At 40.4% G+C, this 25,749-nt stretch overlaps 1 long non-coding RNA gene across 3 annotated transcripts; it reads left to right on the plus strand.

Moving 5' to 3' along the window:
- The first annotated feature begins 14,217 nt into the window (after nucleotides 1-14,217).
- LOC133388488 (uncharacterized) lies at nucleotides 14,218-22,312 on the plus strand. Of its 3 annotated transcripts, none has more exons than XR_009763831.1 (4): nucleotides 14,218-14,491; nucleotides 17,890-17,948; nucleotides 21,387-21,499; nucleotides 21,987-22,312. It is a non-coding gene; the product is annotated as an uncharacterized LOC133388488 (long non-coding RNA). The 3 variants fall into 3 exon arrangements; XR_009763829.1 differs by lacking the exon at nucleotides 14,218-14,491 and adding an exon at nucleotides 17,530-17,598; XR_009763830.1 differs by lacking the exon at nucleotides 14,218-14,491 and adding an exon at nucleotides 17,536-17,682.
- The last annotated feature ends 3,437 nt before the right edge of the window (nucleotides 22,313-25,749 follow it).

The following is a 25,749-nucleotide window of genomic DNA, read 5'->3' on the forward strand; positions in this document are numbered from 1 at the left end:
CAATATTGCTTTTAATTGATGTTTTGCTGGCTTTTTGTTTTATGTTGGATTTTTGTACTGCTGCATTTACTTGTTTTATGTTTGTTTCTATTTTGTGTTTTATTCTGTTTCTATATTGGCTGTGTATTTTTATTGTAAGCTGCCCTGAGCTCTGTTTTTAACAGTGGAAGGACAAGATATGAATCCTCTTAATAAATAAATATTCCATAGTGTTTTTCTCTGTAACATCTGAATCTGGTGAAGCCCAGGACAGGCCCCTGGATTTGGTAGTGGGCTGGGTGAGGGCCAATAAATTGAGTCTGAATCCTAACAAGACAGAGGCACTGTGGGTTGGTGATTCCTGAGTTTGGATAATTAGTCAGTTGCCTGCTTTGGATGGGGTCGTACTCCTTCTAAAATAGCAGGTTTGTAGTCTGGGGTGCTCCTGGATCCATCTTTGTCACTGGAGGCCCAGGTGACCTCAGTGGCTAGGAGTGCCTTTTACCAGCTTTGGCTGGTAAGGCAGCTGTGGCCATTTCTGGACTGGGATAGCCTGACCACTGTTGTCCATGCACTGTTAACCTCCAGGCTGGATTATTGTAATGTGCTCAATGTGGGGCTGCTTTTGAGGTTGGTCTGGAAGCTGCAGCTGGTACAAAATGCGGTAATGCGACTGCTCACTGGGGCAGGGTATCCCCAACATGCCATCCCATACTGGCTACCCATTAGCTACCAGGCCATGTTCAGGGTTCTGGTTTTGGTGTAGAAAGGCTATACAGCTTGGGACCAGGACAATGTGTTTGCATTTTTACAAATTTGTAGGGCAGTACAACATCTCAGAGAGGAGGTCAGGTCTCCTGCTCCCCTGGTGCATTCACTATTGTTGTTGTTATGTGCGTCCAAGTCGACTGCGACTTATGGCGACCCTATGAATCAGCGGCCTCCAAGAGCATGTGTCATGAATCACTCTGTTCAGATCTTATTAGTTCAGGTTTGTGGCTTCCTTTATGGAATCAAGCCATCTCTTGTTTGGCCTTCCTCTTTTTCTACTCCCTGCTGTTTTTCCTAGCATTATTATCTTTTCTAATTAATCATGTCTTCTCATTATGTGTCCAAAGTATGATAACCTCAGTTTCATCATTTTAGCTTCTAGTGATAGTTCTGGTTTAATTTGTTCTAACACCCAATTATTTGTCTTTTTCGCAGTCCATGGTATGTGCAAAGCTCTACTCCAACACCACATTTCAAATGAGTTTATTTTTCTCTTATCCGCTTTTTTCACTGTCCAACTTTAACATCCATACATAGAGATCAGGAATACCATGGTCTGAATGATCCTGACTTTAGTGTTCAGTGATACATCTTTGCATTTGAGGACCTTTTCTAGTTCTCTCATAGCTGCCCTCCGCAGTCCTAGCCTTCTTCTGATTTCTTGACTATTGTCTCCATTTTGGTTAATGACTGTGCTGAGGTATTGATAATCCTTGACAAGTTCAATGTCCTCATTGTCAACTTTAAAGTTACATAAATCTTCTGTTGTCATTACTTTAGTCTTTTTGACGTTCAGCTGTAGTCCTCTTTAACTTTCATCAGCATTCGTTTCAAATCATTACTGGTTTCTGCTAGTAGTATGGTATCGTATACATATCTTATTGATATTTCTCCCTCCTATTTTCACACCTCCTTCATCTTGGTCCAATCCTGCTTTCCGTATGATATGTTCGGCGTATAGATTAAATAAATAGGGTGATAAAATACACCCCTGTCTCACTCCCTTTCTGATGGGGAACCAGTCGGTTTCTCCATATTCTGTCCTTACAGTAGCCTCTTGTGCAGAGTATAGGTTGCGCATCAGGACAATCAGATGCTGTGGCACCCCCATTTCTTTTAAAGCATTCCATAGTTTTTCATGATCTATACAGTCAAAGGCTTTGCTGTAATCTATAAAGCACAGGGTGATTTTCTTCTGAAATTCCTTGGTCTGTTCCATTCACTATAGCTGCCCAATTTCCCTGCTTTTTAAAGTGTTGACAGAAATATCTGTTGGCTATAGATATGTTCTTAAACTGCAAGGTGGTGTTTTGTTTTGTTTTTGCTTATTAGTGAATTTCTTTGCTTTTTAATCCAGGAGGTAAGAAATGGGACCCTGTGCAAGTTTGCTGAGAATGGATTGATCATTTCCATGCTTATTTTCAATGGGATTTACTCCCTTGCAATCATGGTTAGGATAGGTGAAACTGACCATGGGGGGAGGAAGGAGGGAGGGCTGAAGTGGGGAGGGGAGGAAGATGGGAGGAGGAACGGAGAGGAGGGGGGAGGGGGAGGGGAAAGGCAGGTCTTATCATTTGCATGTTTATTGAGTTCAACGGGATTTACTCCCATGCAGTCATGCTTAAAATAGGTAAAACTGACCATGGAGGAGGAGGAGGGGGAAGGACGGGGAGGGTATTGGAAGGGGGTGGAGAGGGGGAGAGAGGGGTGAAGGAAGGGGATGGGAGGAGCAAAATGAAGGGGATAGGAGGGGGAGGGTAGGTTTGATCATTTGCATGCTTTTGAGTTCAATACAGTTTACTCCTGTGCGATCACGCTTAAGATAGGTGAAACTGACTCGGGGAGAGACAAGGAAGGGGTGGGGAAGGGGAAGAAGGGTTAGGGGTAGGGAGGAAGGGGGAGGAGAGAGGGAGGGGGAGGGAAGGAGATTGGGTGGGCAGGCACTGGACAGAGGGAAAGCCCCTTTCCTTTCCAAAAGGAAAACATTGTGAACAGTATCATTTTTCAGCCTTTCCCCCACCTTTTTATTCTACAGCAGGCACATGTAGTCTCCCACCCAAATTTAAACCAAAGCTGTCCCTGGCCACATTGAAACCAGACCTTTATTTCACTTCAGACAGTCATGGGTTCCCCCAAAGAATCCTGGGAAGTGCTGTTTGTGAAGGGTGCTGAGAGTTGCTAGGAGATGCCCTGTTCCCCTCACAGAGCTACAATCCCCAGAAAAGTGGCTGACTGTTAAACCACCCTGGCCACTGGAACTCTGTCAGGGAAATAGGAGTCTCCTAACAACTCTCAGCACCCTTCACAAACTACACTTCCCAGGATTCTTTGGGGGAAGCCATGACTGTTTCAAGTGGAATAAACGTTTAGTGCGGCCCCCTGATTAGTCAAGACAAACAACTGTGAGTCTGGCTTTTAGAACACTGAGGGTTCTTACTGAGCATGCCCAATGATATAATAGACTTCAATGTTAAATTTCTTAAATTAATTAAAAATCAGCCCTGCATTTTTTTAACTTTTAAACTGCAGAAGATGAAGATATGGGGCAAGGTCAGTAATAGGATTACAGGTACTCTATGAACACAGCTGATTTTTAATTAATTTCAACATATTATGAGACCACTGACAGAAAAAAGTCCAACAGAGTCTAGATTTTTTTTCTCTTGTTTTACTCTCAATTCTCTCTGAGAGTTTTGTGTATTGCCATGGAAACTTAGAGGGTTAAGCAAGCATTTCTGAGTTCAAGACTATATGTTTTGTAAGGTTTTGTTTTGAAATGTACTTATGGGAAGCAGCAGAACGGCATGTGGATATTTTCAATTTAACATTGCGGAATGCAAAAAATCCATGCTGGCTATAGTATACAGCCACTCTTGTGGCTGTATAATTGCAACACTTGGGAGATGTCTGGGAGACTGTTTTTCTAGTTCTGGATCAGCACAAATCACTATTAATTTGGGTTGACCCAACCTGCTCCATAGTGATTTGTATGTGCTTCAGCCTGCTCTGTAGTGGCCCTGGTTTACCCTTAATTGCCCTGATTCGATTTGGGATTTTGCCACATCAGTTGTGCAGCCCTAGTATTTATATCCGTAGTGATTCTGTGGTGGAGTTTACTCCTCATACATTTTCTATCTTACTGGACCCTATCCCAACTTTGACATATAAAATAACACAACCTCTATCCAGTTCCTCATTTTTTCTATAGATTTCATATCCAGGAAAACTGTACAACACAAAAATACAAAATAAATCTGATGATCAGAAGCAGTCTCAAACGTTCTTTGTATAGCATCTTTCATCTATTTAGTTTTCTAGGGTGTTCTGATATGTTAATTCTGAATCATAATTGCATTTCAGAACCAGACTGCACAGATAGGTCTAATCATTACAAGGACTGATGGGCTGTAGCACTGATATGAAAGCCTTCATTTAAATCTCAGGTGGCATTCATATTAAACTACTGAGAACTGAGAACTTTGATTAGACAGGGCAGTCTATAAAATATTTTTCCCAACAGATGGTGGCTGCTTTAATCATTCTGAGTGATTTATAGCTGGGATTATTGACAGATCATTCTGGACATGACATTTTTCTAGTATAGCAAGTGGGAAAATAATCATCATCTTGCATCTGCTCAAAATCAATAAATGAAGTGATTATTTTATTGCATCTGAAAGCTTTTTCTATACCATTGCAATGGTAGTTGTGGGGCGGGGAGGATAAGATACTTGGTTACATTCTGTTGTGAACAAATTGTTATGTTTCCTAAGATTCAAGAGGACCTTGAGTCTATAGCTTAAATCTATCCGATGGAGGAGGAACAATTCACTGTAAGGTTTTAAACTGGTTGTAAACTATGGTTTCTTTTTGTTGTTCTTTTACAAAATGCATGTGTTTAAAGATTAAACTCCTGAGGTCGAAAGGACAGTGTATTCATTAAGGAGGCTGCTAATAAAAATGATTCAATCATTTGTTATTTAGCTTTTAATCCAAAAAATTAATTAACATTTGCATTCTGTGGTTTGACCTCTCTCTAAGGGAATACAATCAATTCTCCTGATACAGGATCCTTTTCTTTTTTTTGGTGGGGGGCACAATTCCTTATTGTGGATATAATCAATCACATCAGCATTCCAGAAGCATTGTAAATGATGAGAGAAACTATTAAACCCAACCTCCTTAGCAGCTGGTTGTCAACTTCATAGTACATAAATATATACTTACAGGGAAAGAAGTTTAATTACAACATTGATTACATTTTTACAATTCCTGGCATAAAAAGTGGCTGAAGACACTACAAGATTACCAGAAGATGTTTTTATTGATGCAAGTAGAATATCATAAGGAAATGAAAGTAATTACAGTAGAGTGGCACCATTTATGCTAAGTCCTAGAAAGTTGCATCAATGCAAAATATAACTTTGATCTGTTTTATGCTGTTCTTAATATTAGCTTTTAATAACTTTAGATACTGACATAATTTTTCATTTCTTTAATGCTGATTGTGAGCTGCTTTGCAAAAGTGTTATGTTTAAAAAGGCAGCATAGAACTCCCCCCCCCATGTACAGATCAACTCACAGGGACAAATTCTAAGGAGCTGCAGAGAAAAATAAGATTTGTACTAATTGGCTTCCCCTCTCCCATTGGGAGGATATCCTCTTAAGCAAGAAATCCTATGTCTCCTGACCCTCACAGCTCAGCTGGGACAGAAAGAAAGGAGGGCAGGCAGATTGCTGTGCCAGCAACCGGGCTTGGATCAGGACCACTGCTGTCATGTGATAGCACCACAGCTGGCATGGGATTCAACAGATCCCAGGCTGACTTCCCCACTCCGTTCCAGGGCATTCTACTGGCTGCCATTGATGGGCAGAAGGGGGAGCTCCAGACCATCAGAGAGATGCTGCAGTGCCCTGCAGCCAGCAGTAGGCCAATGGAGACTGGCAGGGCTCCCCCTGCTCCTCGGCCTGGCACAATGTGATTTTGAATTGCTCCACCACTGCCATTTTTCTTATGCACATATGCAGATATTCCAAAGCAGAAGAACACATTACACTTGACATGGGACTACTGGCCAAACCAGCATCCCCAAGTCAAATTCCCTCCTTTCTCCCCTGCAATATTTAGGCTCACTTATCCTGTTTCCTTCTTTTTCAAATATATTGGGAGGCTACACAAATAGCAGGAGGCTCCCTACTGTAAACAGTCACTCTCCAACTCATGGAAAGTGAGTGACAGGCGCATGTTTATGGAGCCACCAGCACCCTTGTCTCTACTCTTCTTGCTGGTCTCCTGTTCCAAGATCACTGTAATGCCTGAATGGGTTTATTTCAATGGAGGAGCATGTAAGAGCAGGGTTTCACATGGATACAGTTGCAGTTATACGGCTGACAGTCTCGTTCAAACGTACCTTTAAGGGCGCTTCCAGGCTGTCGCTATTTTTGGGTGGGATTCAGTAAAATGCCGGCAAATTTAGGTTGCATTTAGATTTGTCTGGGAGATTTGTCTGACAAACCTGCTTCCCCCAAAGACTGGACTTTTTGCAATAAGGAAATTGATGTGAAAATGCCCTGGAAAGTGTGCGGGTAACACTTGTTACTTGGGTAACCTCCCCGCAAACAAATCCAAATGAATGGTCAATAAACAGGTTGTCTGGAAGCAACCTAACCCAGTTAAATGTAAGCTGATAGGGTTGTACCTCAGAGCCAAAATCCAGGGCCCTGCAGCCCAGGCAGGCCCCAAATGGCTACACAGAGAATGGGAGACAATGAGAGCAGTGGCAAACAGGCCAGGCATCAGCACTTAGGCCAGCAGGGACATGCCAGGGCCCACTGGGGCTGATCCTGGTTGCTGCAGCATCCTTTCTTCCTTTTCATTTTAAACCCAGAGGGCATCTGACCAGGTTCATATACAGTTACAGATGATCATTTTATTATTTTTAAAATACGATATCCTTTCCTAAGACAAAATGGTATTCCCAAATAAATATGTTTAGCATTAAGGCAGTTGAAACAACCTCCACTTGATTCTTAGGGTCATGATTGTAATGAGTTTAAAATGAGAAACTCCGCATGCTCAGCATTTAAAAAATATCAGGAATGGCAAAGGATTTGCTGTTCTAACGTATCAGGAATATTGCAGCTCTTGTAAAGCATGAAATGGGAGCAGGGAGAGAAGTGAAATGTTAACTGTGTGCCTCATAGATGAAGTAGTATGCATGGCCATCCAAAGGGGTGCCCCACAAGACCATTGTCTAAAATTGTGTAGCTGCCACACCGATTTCTCTATGCAACTGTGAGTCAGAGGTTGGTTGTATGTAGAGGAAAAAATGTAAAGTGTAAAATCAAACTCAGCTCTCCCAAACATAGAACTATAGGAAGCTGCCTTAGTCACAGCATTGGTTCACCTAGCTCAGTATTGTTTGCACTGACTGGAAGCAGCTTCCCAGGGTTTCAGACAGAGAATATCTCCCAGCCCTACCTGGAGATACCAGGGACTGAACTTGGAACTTCTGCATAGAAAGCAGATGCTCTACCACTGAACTATGACCCTTCTCCCCCCCAGCTTACCTTTAAATCAAGAAAGACAAAGTTAACATTTGTCACAACCAAAGCATCTCTCACAATAGACAGATTTATATTTGTTTTTCTTCTTTCATTCATTAGTTACCTTTTTCTGTATCTATTTTGGTATGTGTCCCCTTTTTTGTTTTCCAACTTATTTCAAATAAAATAAAATGGAATGAAATAATGAGAAAACATTTGCTCTGATCATCTTTTACCATGGGCCATGTTGGTTGGGGCTGACTCCAACAATGCCATGGAGGGCACCACACTGGCTTCCCCTGTATTATTTTACAACTACCTTATGTTCTACTACAACTGCCTAGTTTTTTAGGTGCTTAATACATATGAAATAATATTGTTGCTCTCATACTTTCCACCTTCAAATAGCAGGTGCATATGTGCTCTGTAGTAGCCAATGAAAAACACTGTAGCCCATTTCAGACATTATAAGTGTGGAGAATGTTAGCGCTAGGCTCCACCCCTGATCTGAACTCACTCATTTCCCCACACTTACAACTTCATAGAAGGATTCAGATCAGGTCTGTACAATTTATGACCCATAAAGTCAAACACAGCAATGCATGGTAGACCACTGGGGCTCAACAAACAGGTCTTGCTGCCAGTTTGGGACGGCCTAAATAGGAAAGTCAAGCACTAACAGGACACAGATATATAGAAGGAAAATGCATTTGGCATGGGAGGTCAAAGGTTATGCAGGTTTACCCTATATTCATGAAAGTAAGGGGTTCCTCCCCCAAATATTAAAAATAAGATTCTGAGCCTGTCAAAGTACTCATAGATCCCACAAATTTCAATGACTGAGACCTAAAACTGCAATGCTTAAACATGCTTAAATTTGGTTAGATCACATCCTGAGGCTGCAAGCCAGTACCCAATTATTTGGGAGTAAGCTCCAGTAAACTGAATTACACTTACTTTAGAGTAGGTATATATAGTAAAATTGTACTGTAAGTAATTTTCACATTAATGCTGCCTTTGAAAACTGAGGCTGCAATCCCAACTCTACTTTCCTGGAAGTAGACCCCATTGAAATCAGCAGGTCTTATTTTTGAGTAGACATGTAAGGATTGTGCTTTCACTCTTTTTTTTCTCAGCTACAAATAAACTAAATCTAGTGTGCTCAGCTCATGAATCATCACTTTAATATAGAGGCAGACTGAGTCATAATACAAGTTCTTAGTACCGAATAGGGATTTTTATGCATTTTTACAATTCGGAGAAAACTCTAGGATGCAACACCCACACTAGGTACAGAACAAAGTCAAGATTAAATAATAAAAGATCCCAAACTCCTAAGATGTGGTCCATTAAGTGGGTAGCATAAAGGTTATAAGTCCTCTATTCCATTATTAACATGTAGTTTGTGCACTGTAGTTTTTTTTCAAACAAATGTTTGCATACCCAATCCCAAAGTGTTTAAAAACGTTATAGCCCCTCATTTTGTTGGCTTTCCCTAATATTATATTAAGATGCCTGCATGAGAGCCATTTTCTATTAGCCTGACTTTTTTTTCTTTGCAACATTCTTTTCTCTATTAGTTGGTTTAAACTTTTATCGGTATGTCTTCACAGCCTGAAGCTCCCTCATATCCTAATTTACTTTTTATTTACTTCAAGTCTTCAGCTTATCTCTGCCATCAGCAATGATTTATAATGGCTAGGAACATCATCCATCCATGAATCTTTCTTGGGACTGTCACCATGTCATGAAAAAGAACACCATTTAATAATCTTCTTTGGTGAAAAACAAGGTCGAAAATTATCCCCAGGACCTTTATAAACATGAGGTGATTGTTTGTAAGAAATGCTGACTGCGGGGTTGACAATATGCCAGAGATAACAGACAGAGGGACTGCCCTTTCCTTTTGGAACCCAGCAGCCCAAATTCTGGTCATTCTCAGCTGACCATCAGTGATGTACATTTTTATAATTTAAATGGAAAAGCACTTTGCAACAAATCTGAGGATTTATCACACTGCCTCTTCCCCCCCCCCTGGTAATATGAAAAGATTTTAAAGCATTGAAAGGCATGGATGTTAGGGCTGAGTGTACTGCCTCAAATGTTTATTTGTAAGAATATTTACAAATATTCATAACAACATAGAAAAGTGGTGTACAATAAATATTAACCAAAAGGTATAAAATCAGGACACTTTGAGTCTTGGCTGCTTGGTTAGGTTTTCATATATATATGAGACTCAGGGCCACCCTTTATATATATATATATATATATATAGTATACTATTTTATTCATATACTGCCCTTCAGCAGAGCATTCCAAAAATGCATACAATGCTTGCTCTTCCTGTTTTTCAGTGACCCAGAGCTAGTTTTTTAAAAAAGAAGTCTAGCGCTATGGCCTTTTTCAGACCCTTGAAAAGTATATTCATTGCAAAAGGCAATTCTAGAGTAGGTAACAATTGCAAGGAACATTCATATACATTTTTAAAAAGCAAAAAAAATGAGAAAATAAAAATGTAACTAACTAATAATGTACAATTATCCAGTCTGACATTAAACTCCACTGAAAGCCTGACAGAATAGTAAGGTGTTTATCCAGTGCTGAAAGATCAACAATATCAGTTCCTGCCCTATCTCAGAGGAGAGGGAGTTCAAATGCTGGGGTGTGACTACCAAGAAGGATATTGTTCTTTTCATACCTTCAACAAAGCACCTAAAAATGAATACTTGGAGGGGCAAGTGGTATCATGCCCTCTGTTCCTGCATCTGATGATTTCTATATATTGATTGGATCTGTTTGCAATAAGTCAGTATGTGGACAGGTTCTATATGCACAATCAATAGTCACAAATATGATTAAGTACTAAAATAGTTTTATTTTTTATTTATATTTCTTAAAATATTTGGAAATTGCATTTTGACTAACAACCTCTAATGCCGCTACCAAGATATACTAAAAAAAATTAAAAATCATATATCCTATAAATGTGTACCAGTTTTTAAAGATACCTTATAAACACTAATTAGCAACAAAACTGATCAGAGCAGCAAGTGAGGAAGCTGACCGGACAAGCACAAAAGCTTTCTGAGAGGTGTCTTGGTCTGGCATCTAAAGACAATATGAAGAGATGGTGAGATTTCCATAGCTTTGGAGACACCGCTTCTGAGGGAGGGAGTTCCACAACTTTGGTGCCAACACAAAGAAGGTCCTGTCTTGAATCACCATACACCATGGGTAAGATGAAGCAAGCCCCCGAAGTTCTGACCAGCAATAATGTTTTTGTTGTGCTGCTGTCTTCCAGACCCTGGCCTGATCTGCACTAAAACAGTACTATATCACTTTCAACAGCCACATTTTCCCTCTGTGAATCCTGGGAAATGTAGTTTGTTAAGGGTGCTGAGAGTTGTTAGGAGACACCTATTCCCTCCATAGATCTACAATTCTCAGAGTGGTTTATCCGTCAATCCTTCTTCTCAGGGAACTCTGGGAATGTAGGTTTGTGAGGAGAATAGGAATCTCCTAACAACTCTCAGCACCCTTAACAAACTACAGTTCTCAGGAATCTTTGGAGGAACCCATGACGGTTTCAAGCGATATAGCACTATTTTAAAGATATAGTGCAAATGGAGCCTGTGTACTTAATGCCCAAGGGCTTTAGAAACTATTTAATAAATAAATTCCAGTTTTTATATGATTATTTGCATTACGAATGTGCAAAAAACAGATATGGAATTTGGGTTCCAATTCAGTTAAATTTTCTACACCCTGACTGCAGGATTTCCTAAAAAAAAAAGTCCACAGTCCAACCCAAGTTTCAGCCAATAATGTAATTTCTTTAGTACAATTCCTCCTTCCCAAGCCTAGTGCTCTGCTAACCAGCATGGCTAATTGTCAGAGATTATGGTTGTTGTAGACCAGAACATCTGGAGGCCACCAGGTTGGTTGGATTAAATGATATTTTCACACATGCACGCAGCATCATGGACTTTAGAGTCTTAAGGCTACGTAAGTAGTCATTTCTCATGTAGGTTTATCCCAAAAATAGTTTGACACAATCATGTTTAAAAAACTGTAAATTACAAATCGTTTGTAGAATGTATCTTTTGCTCACAAGGTTTGAGGGTGCTTCCAGGCAGCCTGTTTATTGAGCATTCATCCTGATTTGTCTGCAGAAGATTAGACAATGTTGGCTGTTTAATAAGCATTTGTTCTGACTTGTTTGCTAGGAGGCTAGATGACATCGCATCAAAACAAGGGTTATCCCACAGTTCCCAGTGAATTTTCCTGTCACTTTCTTTATTGTAAAAAGTCTGATCTTTTGGGAATGTGGGTCTGTTGGTCAAGATCTCCCAATCAACTGAATGTGCTAATATGTGATTGAATCCCACCTGACAATAATATCATTCTGGAAGCACCTGTAGATAGTTTGGATTGAAAGAGTTAACAATTCTGAAACTTTGGGTCTTTGATATGGTTTGGTACAAAGAAAGGTCAAACTTCTATAGAATTAAGGTGGTTGCTACAAAGAGCACAAGAATGCAGATATCACAAGAATATATAGCACTCATCCATATGAGGTTTACTCCAAACCAGATTTGCTAAAAGCATTTGGAAGTGATAGAATCACAATATTACATTCCAGCTTCCCCCAAATTTTGGAATAAAATCTTCTTCTTGTAATAGAAACTTCTACTGGTTATTTCCACCCACATGCTCACCATTGTTTTGTCTAATCAATAAAAATATCATCTCTGACATTTACATGAAAATGAAGGCAGTGAATATATCTCACTTATCTTAAAAGCACAAGGCTCTTCTGAGAAATGTTTGGCAGGTATTCACTCTTACAGTAACACTTTGCTATAATGGTACTTTAATGCTGAATTGGCAATAAAAGTCCTACAGAGGTGCTCGTGGCAGCCACATTAATGCTGCATAAAAGTCATTATGACTGCAGAGCTGTGCCAGGACAGAAACAACTTACGCACCACACAATCTGGCAAGCACAATGAATGAGACACATTGACTAACCTTTCAAAGAGGGCTTCATTCTATCTCAGTGTAATCATCTCCTGTGGAGGCTTGTGGCTTTGTGTCAGTGGGGCAGTGGAATCCACTCTGGTTTTAGTCTGAATGTTCAAGAAGCTTTAGTCCTTGAACGTTTGGACTAAAACCTGGAATGGATTCCACTGCCCCACTGACATGGAGCCACCAGCCATCCCTTGTCACCTCATACATTTATACAGGATCCTCCAAACCCCCGGACTCCTATGAGTAATCTCATTTCTAAGAAAAAGAGCAAAGGAATGAATCTGTTGTCTTCTAAGTAAAGAAATGAGAGTAGGTTGCAAGTAGATCAGCAAAGTCACTATGGTACCAGCGGCGTCACTAGTGGGAGTGCGGGGGGTTGCGGACCTCCGGTGTGCGCCCTCCCAGAGGCATGGACGAGGTGGCTGGGCTTGTGTGTGCACATGTGCACTCGAGGCTAGCCACCCCGTCCATGCCCCTGGGAGGGTGTGCGCCGGAGGGGCACCCAGCCAGAGAAGGCCTGGGAACGCCGGCATGCCTCCCTCACCCCACCGACGCTGCTCCCTGTCTCTCCTGCCCACCCGCCTCCAAGGAATTGGAGCAGCCTTGCCAGGCAACGGCGCGGGGCGGCTCTGGGTGTCACCCCCCCTCATGGTGACACCCGGGTGCGGGCCGCACCATCCGCACCCCGGTAGTGACGCCCCTGTATGGTACTCAGAAGTAGAAAACAAAAATCAGATACTAAATGTCCAAATGATTGTGTTATGCTTCTCTTAACTCAGATGCTACCATTTCAGTATTGAACTATACACTCTTGTACACTCTTGTTCAGTAACAGCGCTTGTTGTACTGTACCACTTTACACTACAAGAAGGGGGTTTAATGTTCAGGAGCATAGGAAGCTGTCTTACACCAGGTTAATCCATTCATATATCTAACTCAGTATTGTCTACTCTGACTGGCAGTGCTCTGTACAGCATGCTTCCCTAACCTGGCTGGGGCTGATGGGAGTTGTAGTTCAAAACAACTGGAGGTGACTAGGTTGGGGAAGGCTGCTCTGTGTTCTTAGGCAGAATTTTATTTCCATCACTGTCTACTCAAGATCCTTTTTAACTGGAGATGGCAGGGAATGAAGTTGGGGCTTTCTGCAATGCAAAGCGTGTGCTCTCCTACAGAGCCATGGTTTCTCCCCTTGTAAGATTGCCTGCTGTTCCACATTAAACACTTACAACTTAAACTAGCATGTCAAGGCAAGTAGTAAGCAAGCTCCTTACCAGATTCAATCCTTGCTATCTCCAGGTGGGACTAGGAGAACTTCTGAAGAGCTTCTGCTAGCCCAGGGGTTCCCAAACTGTGGTCTATGGACTGCCAGTGGTCTGCGAGCTTCATTCAGGTGGTCCACAACATGGCTGCATTAAATATTCATATTGGTTTTATTTGTATTTTTATTGTTTCTTTTCATTTCTTATATTGTATTTTATTGTATTACAATTTGAATTCTATGAAATATAAGAAAGAAAAGAAGCACTAAAAATACAATTAAAAATCATACAGCATCTAGCACAGCATGTTACAGTTGCTACTACAGGCAGAAAAAAATCATTAAGTGGTCTGCCAAGACCCTCAGCATGGTCCATGGGGGGAAAAGCTTGGGAACCCCATGCTAGTGTATGTAGACCAGCTTTCCCCAACCTTTGGTCTCCAGATGTTGAACTAAAACTCCCATCATCCACAGTCAGCAAGGCGAATGGTTAGGGATGATGCAAATTGTAGTTCCCAATAAAATTGGCAGACCAAAGGCTGGGAAAGACTGATGCAGACAATACAGAGCTATATAGGAAAATGGACTGACTCCTGTGTTTTTGCTTCTTGCAACTGTGACAGGCAAGGATTTAAAAAACGCCTCCACGTGGCAGTGGTTTTGTGTGTAGTGACCCTTAGATGGCTCTCTGTGCAGCTTGTCTCCCTTTCCCAGCTACATGTGTACATCAGAAAGCAACCATCATCTGATTTGTACCTTTGCACAAAGAAACGTCAGTGTTGGCTGAGGCAGCCGGATACTGTTGCATCAGAAGTTGTACAATAATGATGCCACATGTGGATTGAAATTTTAAAGCTGGATTCTAGGAGAAATGGGGGGTATCATGCAAAGACAGATTGCTAGGTAAGTGTGTCAAACATACGGGGTAAAGGCGGTCAAATTTTGCCTTTGCAAATACAAGGCTACCTATGTGATTATCTATATCCTGTGTTTTTATGTGTGGCCTGCTGGTTATCATTAACCTCCTGCAAAGACAGAAAGCCATTACAAGTCCACTCAAGTAAAAACGTGCAGGTTACATCTTGCAAATTTTTCTACCTTGCAGGAAAACAAGGGAACCTTTTAGAATGAGCCCACATTCTTCACTCCTCTTTTTCCTTGGGGGATATAAAGAGTTGAGACCTTGAAGAAATTTATTAGTCCAAAGGGGCTGAGCCACAGTGCTAAGAGAGCCAACAAATTTAACATTACCCAGTTGGTCCTTTACCCAAGTGTGAACCCTAGTTCTCCTGAATTTGCAAATAACTTCTTGCTTTTTGTTAGTCCCTCAGGGCTGGGAAGTTACAAGGTTTAGGTCACAAGACTCAAGGCTATTCAAGAGTAGTTCCAGTGGGATGAATTGGGTTACTTCCAAGTAAGTGCTTTGAGGTTAACAGTCTCACATGACTGACCCTTCCCCTCCCCATTTCTAAAAATAATAAAGGATCCATGTTACTGAAACCAGACATTTCTTTATAAAATCTGGGGGACCCAAGAAAGTTGTAGAAATGTGTTGCTTCAAAATCCATATAAATTCAAAATCCATATAAATTAAGAGCCCAAAAATGAAAACAAATGCCTTTAAAAAACTCAGCCAACTTTCTCTTCAACTTTAAAAACATTTGTTTGTCTCAAAGAGACACTTATCCAAACATCCTGAAATGCCAAAATTCTATAAATACATGAACATTATAGGTTTTACCAACACTGAGATAAATATTCACTGAGTTGTTTATATCCCATGAACGTATTAAGGTATGTTTAACTTTGCAAGTTATCCTGAAAAATCACAATGAAAACTCATGACAAATCAGATTAAGGAGAACATAAATCAGTAGATTATGCACACACACAAATACTCTGTGAAACTTGTCTCAAACTAGACTTTGCCGTCTCTCTATCTGATATTATACAGCCACTCTTAGCCAGCATGGATTTTTCACACTCCGCAATGTTAAATTGAAAATACCCCCATGCCATTCTAGTGCTTCCTATAAACTCATTTAAAAACAAAACCTTGCAAAATTTGTAGTCCTGAACTCAGAAACGCTTGCTTAACAACCCTCTAAATTTTCATGGCGATACACCAAACAGAGCGAATAAGAGTTCAAAGTGTAAAAAGATAATACTGGGTGTGATCGGTGATGATGATGATGATGTAATAATAATAATAATAATGAATAATAATAACAGAGAGAAAAAACAAGACCTTTTTCTGTCAGAGTTCTCATAATTTGTTGAAATTCAGTAAAAATCAGCCATGTTCACAGAGTACCTGTAATCCTATTGCTGACCTTGCCCCATACTCTGACTTTCATCTTCTGTAGTTTAAAAGTTAAAAAAATGCATGGCTGATTTTGAAGGATTTTTTAACTTACGAAATTTAGCATTGGAGTCAATGATAAGTCCGGGCATGCTCAGTAAGAACCAACGGTCAGTGTTCTAAAAGCCAGACTCCACATTAAATATTGTTACTTCCTCCCTCCTAAAACAAGATCAGCACAGCACATTTCTTCTTTCTATTATTTGGGTGGATTGCAGGTATTGCCACCACTCACCATATGCTCAGAGGCACATGTTACCAAGTTCTTCCAAGTTACACAGGAAGTGGATTGGACTGTGAAAGTCCAACCCAAATTGTGCTTGCATTTTGACATATTTGTAGGGCAGTACAATATCTCAGAGAGGAGGTCAGGTCTCCTGCTCCTCTGGTGCATTCACTATAGCTGCCTAATTTCCCTGCTTTTTAAAGTTTGATAGAAATATCTGTTGGCTACAGGTACGTTCTTAAACCGCAACGTTGTTTTTGCCTATTAGTGAATATATACATATACATATATACTATACATACATACACACATTATAGAACACATCACATGTATTAATGTAAATTGATGGATGATACAGAGTAAAAATTGTGGGTTTGATTGGGTGGTAGCTTGTGAAGACTAATGATAAATCTTACATTGTCTTCCTTCATTTGGGAAGTTACTTTTGCATCAGGAAAAAAGTTTCTCAGGCTGTGTACATACCATACATTTAAAGCACATAACTTCCCTCAAAGAATCCTGGGAACTGTAGTTTGTTACAGGTTCTGGGGACTGTAGCTCTGTGTGAGGTAAACTACAGTTCCCAGGATTCTTTGGGGGAAGTCGTGTGCTTTAAATGTATGGTGTGTACACAGCCTGAGAAACTTTTTTCCTGATGCAAAAGTAACTTCCCAAATGAAGGAAGATAATGTAAGATTTATCATTAGTCTTCACAAGCTACCACTCAATCAGACCCACAATTTTTAATCTGTATCATCCATCAATTTACATTAATACATGTGATGTGTTCTATAATGTGTGTATATGTATGTATAGTATATATGTATATGTATATATTCACTAATAGGCAAAAACAACGTTGCGGTTTAAGAACATACCTGTAGCCAACAGATATTTCTATCAAACTTTAAAAAGCAAGGAAATGTATAGTATAGTGTTTATGTGTATGCTGCCTCAATACAAAACGAGTTTATAAATGGGTAGCTGACTACAACTCCCATCCACCGCTGCTACTATGGCCAATGGTCAAGAATGATGGGATCATGGAGTTCAACAATATCTGGAGAATCCCTGTACTAAAGAAAGTTTAAAAGGAGGAAATCAAGAAAAGCAAAAATAGAAACTTTCCCACAAAGTAGTCCAACAAAGCATTATCCAGAAGAAGAAAAAAAGTTCCCTTCACTCCCCAAAAGATTACTATCTCAAACTTTAAAGCTTCCCATCTTTTAAGACTTCCTACACAAATACAAATTTCTACTGTTTTCTTTTAATGATATGGGGTAATGTACTTTAAATGCAGCAGCCACAACACTGATATATTTGCATAGTTGTGAGTTCTTTGCAAGACTGAGCACAGACTCAGAAGGTCAAGACCACAGAAAGACAATAAATCATTTCTTGGCTATGTAGACCAGTCTAAAGGTTAAGGATCCAAAGGATACAATGATACTTACAGCCTTTAGGGGACAATTACTTAACCAGATTTATTTGTGCTGCCTTGGACAGGTGGTTTAATAAGTAACTTGCCTATTGCTATGTTTTATGAAACTATTTATTACCTCGGTAGAAAACAAACAAATGTTGCTACAGATGATTCTCTGATTATTTCTATAGTCTTATACATCAAAAAGACCTGTTGGTCCAGATGTTTCTTTCCAAAAGTAGTATCTTCCAGAGGCAATACCTAACATGCTTAACATTGTTTTTTTGCAGGGCTCCTGAGCCTTTAACAGCTGTATGGAAGCAGAAATTAACTGCAGCTTGATAGCTGGGTAAGTTTTATTTTATTACTTATTTAATTTATTTGTTGCATCCATTGTTTAAAGGCCTAGGAACACATAAGAAAGATAGTCATTCTGCCCATAGTTAACTGAAACAGAAGAGGGATGACTAACCTGAAGCCCTCCAGATGTTGTTGGACTCCAGCTTCCATCTCTGACTATTGGCTGATGGGAGTTTTAGTCCCAAGAACATCTGGAGAACCACAGGTTCCCCATCCCTGCAACACTATTAGCCAACATTGTATCATTCAACACCCACTATATTGTTAAAGTTAATAAATTGTTTTAAATTGTTTTAAATTTTTAAATTGTGTTTTAAATTGTTTTTAAAATATGTGTTTTAAATTGTATATTTGTTTTAATGTTTTTGGTTGCTGTAAACCGCCCAGAGAGCTTCGGCTATGGGGCGGTATACAAATGCAATCAATCAATCAATCAATCAAGTTAATATATAGGAAAGTGTGAAACAGATTATACAAATGATAAGTTTTTATTACACCAAATATTATAAACACATAACCACAGCACAGAATCATGCTTAGCTTTCTAGTTTACAAACTCACGTTCTCACAGAATGGTCTTAGCAATACTTTTCATGGAAAAAGCTCAGGGTTTGTTTAGTTATGACATGGTACAAAATGAACATTCTGATAGTTCCAGGACATTATTGAAATTGGGAGTATAGCTGGATTCAAGGTATGATTGAGTTCTATTTTTCTGAGGATTTGATGTGCATTTACATCAGATGTATTTTGTACAGTATAACCCAGAACACATTGGTTGGTAATTTGGAATACATCTACTAAAAATAACAGACTAAAAGTAGCTCAAAATAGTGAAGTCTGCCCCTGAGAGAGAACTATTGCACCTATCTTTCTGAAATTTGTTAGGCTTCATCCTCCTCAGAAGGGGTGGCCATGCCTACAATTTGCTTCCAATTCTGGCAGAAAACAATTAAAGATTCCTTGTGTGACAACCCCAGAATGGATGCCTGAAATTTGGCAGGCTAAATCCATTCTGGAGGAGCTCCTTTGCCTGCAAATTTCATCCACTTTTGTGAAAAAGAAAGTTAAAGCCATGTTTAGATTTTGCATTGAAATCAATTGGGGTGAAAATTACTTTTAGATTTAACAGATCAGACTGAAACCTGAATAACAGGTGGAATCAGAATGACACAGAATATATCCAAAACAGATTGGACTGTTCCCAAATATTACAGTTATAAGGTGAATCTTGTGGTCACTGAACACCACTTGCATAAACTGGGAGTAGCCAATATAGTGCCTGTGACGTCCTTCCCTGGTTCTCCCTGTCAGGTTCCCACCTGCTTGTGGCTACTGCCTTTCACTAGGCACCACCAGGGATACCACCAGTCCGGACCGTCCTTTATATGGTTTCTCACTCCGCTCTAGTACAGATCTCACTAGATCCCCCTGCTAGGCAGCACCACCAGTCACGTCCTATAACCAATACTCCCAGAGACTTTGCCTGAGTCTCTCTCTAGCTGGTTACTTTTGTGACTGCGTGCTTATGCTGTTCCCAACCCCCTTGTATCTTTATAGATAACGCATACAACTCTGGGTTGCTCTGGATACTTGAATTGTTATTATTCCTCCCTTCACCACTTCCACCATTAGATACTGTTTCTGTTCAGCCTTGGTAATTACCTTGCCCTCCCTTCTGGTATGTATATCCCCCAGCCAAGGATCAGGCCTTTGGTAAACCAAATAAGTATTTATTAAATATCAGAAATAACAAGATTAGTTTTAGAATGTTTCACAAGCGTATGGTTTCATCTATTCCTGTTTTGTACTTGACTTATTATTAATCAGAACTCCAACTCCCTCTTTCTCCACACTCCTGACCTTCACCCTCAAACACCTCTTTCTCCACACTCCCAACATCCACCCAGATTCAACTGTCATTCTTCCATTTATACTCCCAGCCACTCAAACGCTCAGCCAATCATCCAGCATTCTACTGCTCATGTACTCCTCCCTCCTCTTTCACTCCACTTACCATATGTCTTCTATATAAACAGCACTTACCATATTTACCCTACAAGCAGGAACATCACAGTGCCCTCTAGATATTGTGGACTACAACTCCAATCATTCCTGGTAATCAGCTATGCTGCCTGGGGCAGATGGGAATTCTTGTCCAAAATCTCTTGCAGGCACTCGTATAAACTGAATGATAATGTCTGTGCAAATGAACCGTTTTCACAACATGAGACAACATGCAACGTGAAACAACTTCAGCCTCCCAGACTCACATGCATGCCTCAATATTGCAGTTGAGGGACGAAATAAAACAGAGTCATCAGCTTGGGTTGAACAAGGGCCACTTTATTTAAAATTATAGCAATAAAAACACAATTTAAAGTGACCTGCAGAAGGAAACCTAAGTGCGGGAACTGTGTATAAGCAAGTAGCTTGCCACACAGCTCTCGGGCGACCAGCCCCTGCTGGGGCAAGGGCAAGCCCATCTGCTTACCCTTTACCCCGGCCACATCTTGTAGGTGAGTAGGGGGGCCTTCCCACGTCATCCCCACCTGGGGCCGTATAGCCCCTGGGTAGATGAGATAAGTTGGCCCCAGAAGCAGCCCATATCCTGCCCTCGAGCCATAAAGCCCTGGCAGGCAGGCCTCCGGAACCACCAATCACCTCCAAAGGTGCCTAAGGGGGCCACCTAGCTGTCCTTACCTATTTTCCTTTCCACACCAGTGCAAGATGCATAGCCCTGTAGGGCATTGACCTGTCAAATACTTCAAATTAGCCAAATAAGCCAAAACCGCCTATTAATCACAACGCCCCCTAACCCAATTCTGTCCCATTCTCATGGTGTGGAGCAGGCAAATAACCTGCCAGCCAGCAAGGGTGGGCAGGATAAAAATTCCTACTCAGCCCCGAAGCGACCCCATAGGCACACTATAAAAGAGGGAGGACAGGGTGGGTGTTGTGCTTGCAAAGAGGAAGGTAGGAGGGTTGGTTGGGCTTAAATAACCCCAGAGGCTCCACCCCTCCACGCTGCACATCACGCTCGCATCATAGGCGTGATGCGTGACATTGCCCCAGTTAAAGATGGAGGCAGCAGCTTCGCCCCCATCTGCAACCATGTCCCGCTCATCAGCTGTGCGGTGAGCGGGGCATCATTTACATCATTAGTTAGGTAAATGCGAATGTTCTCATCATAAAATGCTGCTTGGTATATTTGTAGGCTTTTTGTATCTTGAGCAGATCATGAAATTTTGAAATACATCACAGAGGCTCCACTAGTTGCAAAAAGAATAGCAACCTCTGTGGTAACTTTGTTAATTGTTAACCTTTCTCCAGTGACAACTGACCATGCATAGAGAGTTGGATTTTTTGCTTGCTAATGCACAGATCTTATTAATTTGCTTTTGTTGTTATTTTCTAACCTTGTTAGACACAAGGCAGTCCAAGGGAAGAGAAGCCAAGTGGAAAATGCTTCTGTGATAACTTTGAAATGATAACACATCAAAGAGTCCATATGAAAGAGAAACCACATAAATGCTTGTGGTAAGTGGTTCAGTCAAAAGGGAACCCTTATTGCATACCAGAGAACCCATACAAAAGAGAAGTCATATCAATGCTCAAGAGTGTAAGGCTGCTTATTGCATTAGTTGTACTAGTGCTTCTGTCCTAATTTCTAACATTCCTTTTGCACTGCAGTAGCTGTTGCATTATGGAACTGTGGCTTTTTGATCAACCTATTGCCAATTGACTTGAAAGCACATAACACACACACAGTATTTCCATGGGTGGGTGACTGGCCATGAAAAGGTTTTATGTGTGCATGCAAAGCAGAAGTGACTAACATACGGCCTTGCAGATGTTAGACTCCAACTTTTCTAATCCCCGATGACTGGCTGGGGTGATGGAGTTCTGAAGGGCCACAAGTTAGCCACCCCTGATGTACAGGTTTTTTCTTTTCTGTTTCAGTTAAGCCTTTGTTGCAATTGCTGAAAGCATATCTAGTTTATTCCATCTTTCTGTCTTTTTTCAGGAAAAAAATAAAAGGCATCAAGTTGCGCACAAAGCCAGAAATGTGACATTCAGCCAGCAGTAAGCCAAATATTTATAAATGAAGCATTTTCCAGGGCTGAAGTCCAGTAATAGAGGCTTGCTCAGAAAATACATTTTGCTGATGTTTAGGAATTTTGCAACATTGCCCTCACTCTATGGATGGAATAAGTCTTTGGATCCTTAAAGACTGTCTTCATTCTGCATTTTGAAAATTTTATGGAGCTCTGTTTTAACATATATGTATCTGCTGTTGTTATTTTCTTGTTAATTTTTAAAATGTTAATTCTGTGCACTATTTTATTGTTTTAAGCCGAATTCTCAGGTCTGGTGCCTTGAAAGGCAGGATAGAAACCTATAAAATAATAAAATACTAATAATATTGTGCATTTACATATTCTTTCTGATTTATTGCTTTTGGGTCTACTGGTTCTCTTTTCTATATTTCTAGATTCTCTTTTAAATCACTTTTCTTTTGGAAATTTTTGCTGCATTGCTGATCTTTTGGTCATCCTCCTAACATCTGCTCACACTGGGTACAATAGAAGCAGTTTGAAATCCCAATGTTTTCAGCATGTGTTTAGCTGACCCACTGAAACCAAAGGTAAGTATGCTTTGTAGACAGTAGAAATAATTGTAAGCACTTTGTGGTGAGCAGAAGTATACCTTTGAGAGACTTGGGTGTAGCAACTAAGGAACAGCTGCAAATTGTTATCTTTTTTAATTTACATTTTTTCTCATGAGGAGCTGAATACCAGGACAGATGACTTACACCCTGGGACAACATCACATGAGAACACTCCCAAAACTCCAACATTTCCTCAGAAGGCAAAATGAAGACAGTGAAAGGAAGAACATAAAATTGTTCCTGGTAAATAGGGATGAAGGAGAATTTGATTCAGTTGTTAAAGCCAAATCATTTGCACCAATTTGCACAATTCCAAGACAATGAGTTCCAAAGCAGAACCATCCTTTGAAATGTGCATGTATCCAAATTTTGCAGTGCAGTTCTCCAAGCAAAGAATGTTTATAAAAAGGTATATATTAAGGGAAAATGTGCATAAAAAGGAATATATTAGTGAAAATAACATACACAAATTTATTTATAAAAATGCATTATATTAGGAGACATTGCCACAGTGACTCCAAAATTTATTTATGTATTTTATTTACATTTATATATCACTTTATTGTAAAAAAAAACTCAAAACGGTTTATAGAAGAAATTGAAGCAATAAAATTATTGGCAAAAAGAGTTAAAGACAGGTATTTAAAAACATTCAAAATAATAAAACCAACAATAAGTTAAAAACAGATAAAATACACAATAGCTTCTACATGCCTGGGTAGGCTTGCCTGAACAGAAATGTTTTTAGCAGGTGCTGAAATGAGTACAATGAAGGTGTCTGCCTAATGTCAATAGGCAGGGAGTTCCAAAGTGTAGGTGCTGCCACACTAAAGGACTGATTTCTTACAAGAGCAGAACAAGTACTATGTGGCACCCGTAACATGGAAAGCACACCTTGAACTTGGCCTGGTAGCAAATCAGCAACCAGTGCAGATTTCAGAGCAGAGGTATTATGGCCTGATTGGGTCTCACTAATGTCAGCAATCGTGCCGCAGCATTCTGCACTAACTGCAGTCCCTGGGTAAAGTTGTGCTGCATGGGGATTCCTGTGATCTTGGCTGACTGGCTGCCAGGATTTTTTTAGTTTTGGTTTTTGGTTAAGAATCCTGACTGGTTGTGAGATGCTGAGTTTTCTGCCTTACTCATAGGAATCTTGTTGTGATTAGTATGGTATTGCATTTAGGAAATCATCACTGTCTTTTCTTTTTCTATTTGCATTTCATTTACCTTTAACCTCACTCCCTTACATCCACAGAAGCAACAACAGTGGTTCCATGTGGTCAGCTCAACCCTCTTAAACCCACTGATGATGCACCTTGTTGGTTTCATGACAGTGTGTTTCTTGCCCAATAGTGGTAGAAGAGAATTCACATACTGGGAAGTGTGACTTCAATTGCTGTTGTTCCCAATCTACTGCCTGTGAAAGTAGACCAAACCATGTGTGTATTCTCTCTGTAAATTATTACTCACTGGAATTGGGTTGGCTGTCAAAGTGAGTTTATAGCAGCCCACAGAGTAGGCAGGAAAGAGTATATAATCTTAACTCTTACTCATTTCTCAAACCTCTCTCTGCAGTGAAGGGTCAAGTCTGTTAAGAAGTTTAAAGCAGCCATGTTAAAAGACAGGCACGACACTCCAGGCAGGGGGCTGCCAACCCTGCTTTGATATAGAAATCATTGCAGAAGATCCCTAGTCAAGCCTTACCAACAGCACAATCCTAACCATATCTACTCAGAAGTAAGTCCTGTTGAGTTCTATGGGGCTTAGTGCCTTAGTGTTTAGAATTGCAGCCTTCAGGGGCAACCATCTTTCCTCCTGAGGTGCTCCCATCTAACATCTCCACAATACTAGGCTCCCTTCTTCCTACAGTAATTTTCTGGTGACTGGCGTGGCCTGAGAGCACTTAAGCCCTTCTTGCCAGAAGCGAGTAGGCTAGATTAAATGTTCCTTACCCAAGCTCTCAGATGAGAAGGAATGATACCATCACTTCAGGTGGACCTAGAAACACTCTCATTTAGCTAAGATTTCTATCTTAATTTCCAATCAAAGAAATGTTTTTGTTTTGAGTGGTATGCTCCAAGCAACTCTGGTTGATGTTTAATGTCATCACTAGGGCATGCCCCCTATGACATCACTAGGCACACCCCCTATGACATCACTTGGGGCCACCCCTGAAATCTCAGGGTTTGGGATGCATCTGCCTGGCATCCCTATCTGTGCTACATGTGCCTTTTCGTCATTACCATAACTTAATGTGTAGAACTCCAACCCAGGAAGCTAATGCTACTCTGAACAAGTATTCCTAGGTAGTTCAGGCATTGTCTCCATGTATATATGGCAGGATCATGATGGAGCAAGACTTGTTTCCTTTGAAAGGCTGTTTTCAAAAAAAGTGTCAGGACGCATCCAGAACAAAAATTTCCATAGGGAGTCAATAATCCATGTAGTTCAAAGTCATGGCTACTGACCCTACCTGTACAGATGTGAGGCCTGCTCCATTACAGAAAGAAAGGTTTCCACATGTCCATTGCAGGTTAGCATTTCCAGTAACATTTGAAAGGCATTGTGCATCTGAAGTTATGCTAACTGTTGCCCCAGATGCATTTATATAATGTGTTTTAGACATGGGAATGCCCTCCAAGATCAAGCAGCGCAGAGAAGTTGCAAATGGCCTGTAGTGAATTGTCCTTGTGACTGTGTTATCCATCCTCAGTAAATCCAAAGCATCTGGCAGTCAGAGATGTTTGATCTTTGAGAAGTGAGGCTGCCATGATAAGTAGCTAACTGATATGACTAATAATCATAGTTTTAGAAAGCTATTTAAAGCAAGATAAGAGAACACTTCTGCTTGTTCCTTACTGCACTGGCCTCCATTTTAACTTAGTCCTATAACTGCTGTTCTATTATCAGTTGTTTCCAAATGTACCTTATTAGCAATCTAGTGCAGAGGTGGCTAAGCTATAGCTCTCCAGATTGGACTACAACTCCATCAGCCACAGCTGGCACGGCCAATAGCCAGGGATGATGGAATTTGGTCCAACAGTATCTAGAAAGTCACACGTTCCACATCCCTGATCTAGTTAATGTCAGCTCTTCACTGAGACAGCAGTGTCGGTGG

The sequence above is a fragment of the Rhineura floridana genome, chromosome 7 (genome assembly GCF_030035675.1).
Source record: "Rhineura floridana isolate rRhiFlo1 chromosome 7, rRhiFlo1.hap2, whole genome shotgun sequence".
Taxonomy (NCBI): Eukaryota; Metazoa; Chordata; class Lepidosauria; order Squamata; family Rhineuridae; genus Rhineura; species Rhineura floridana.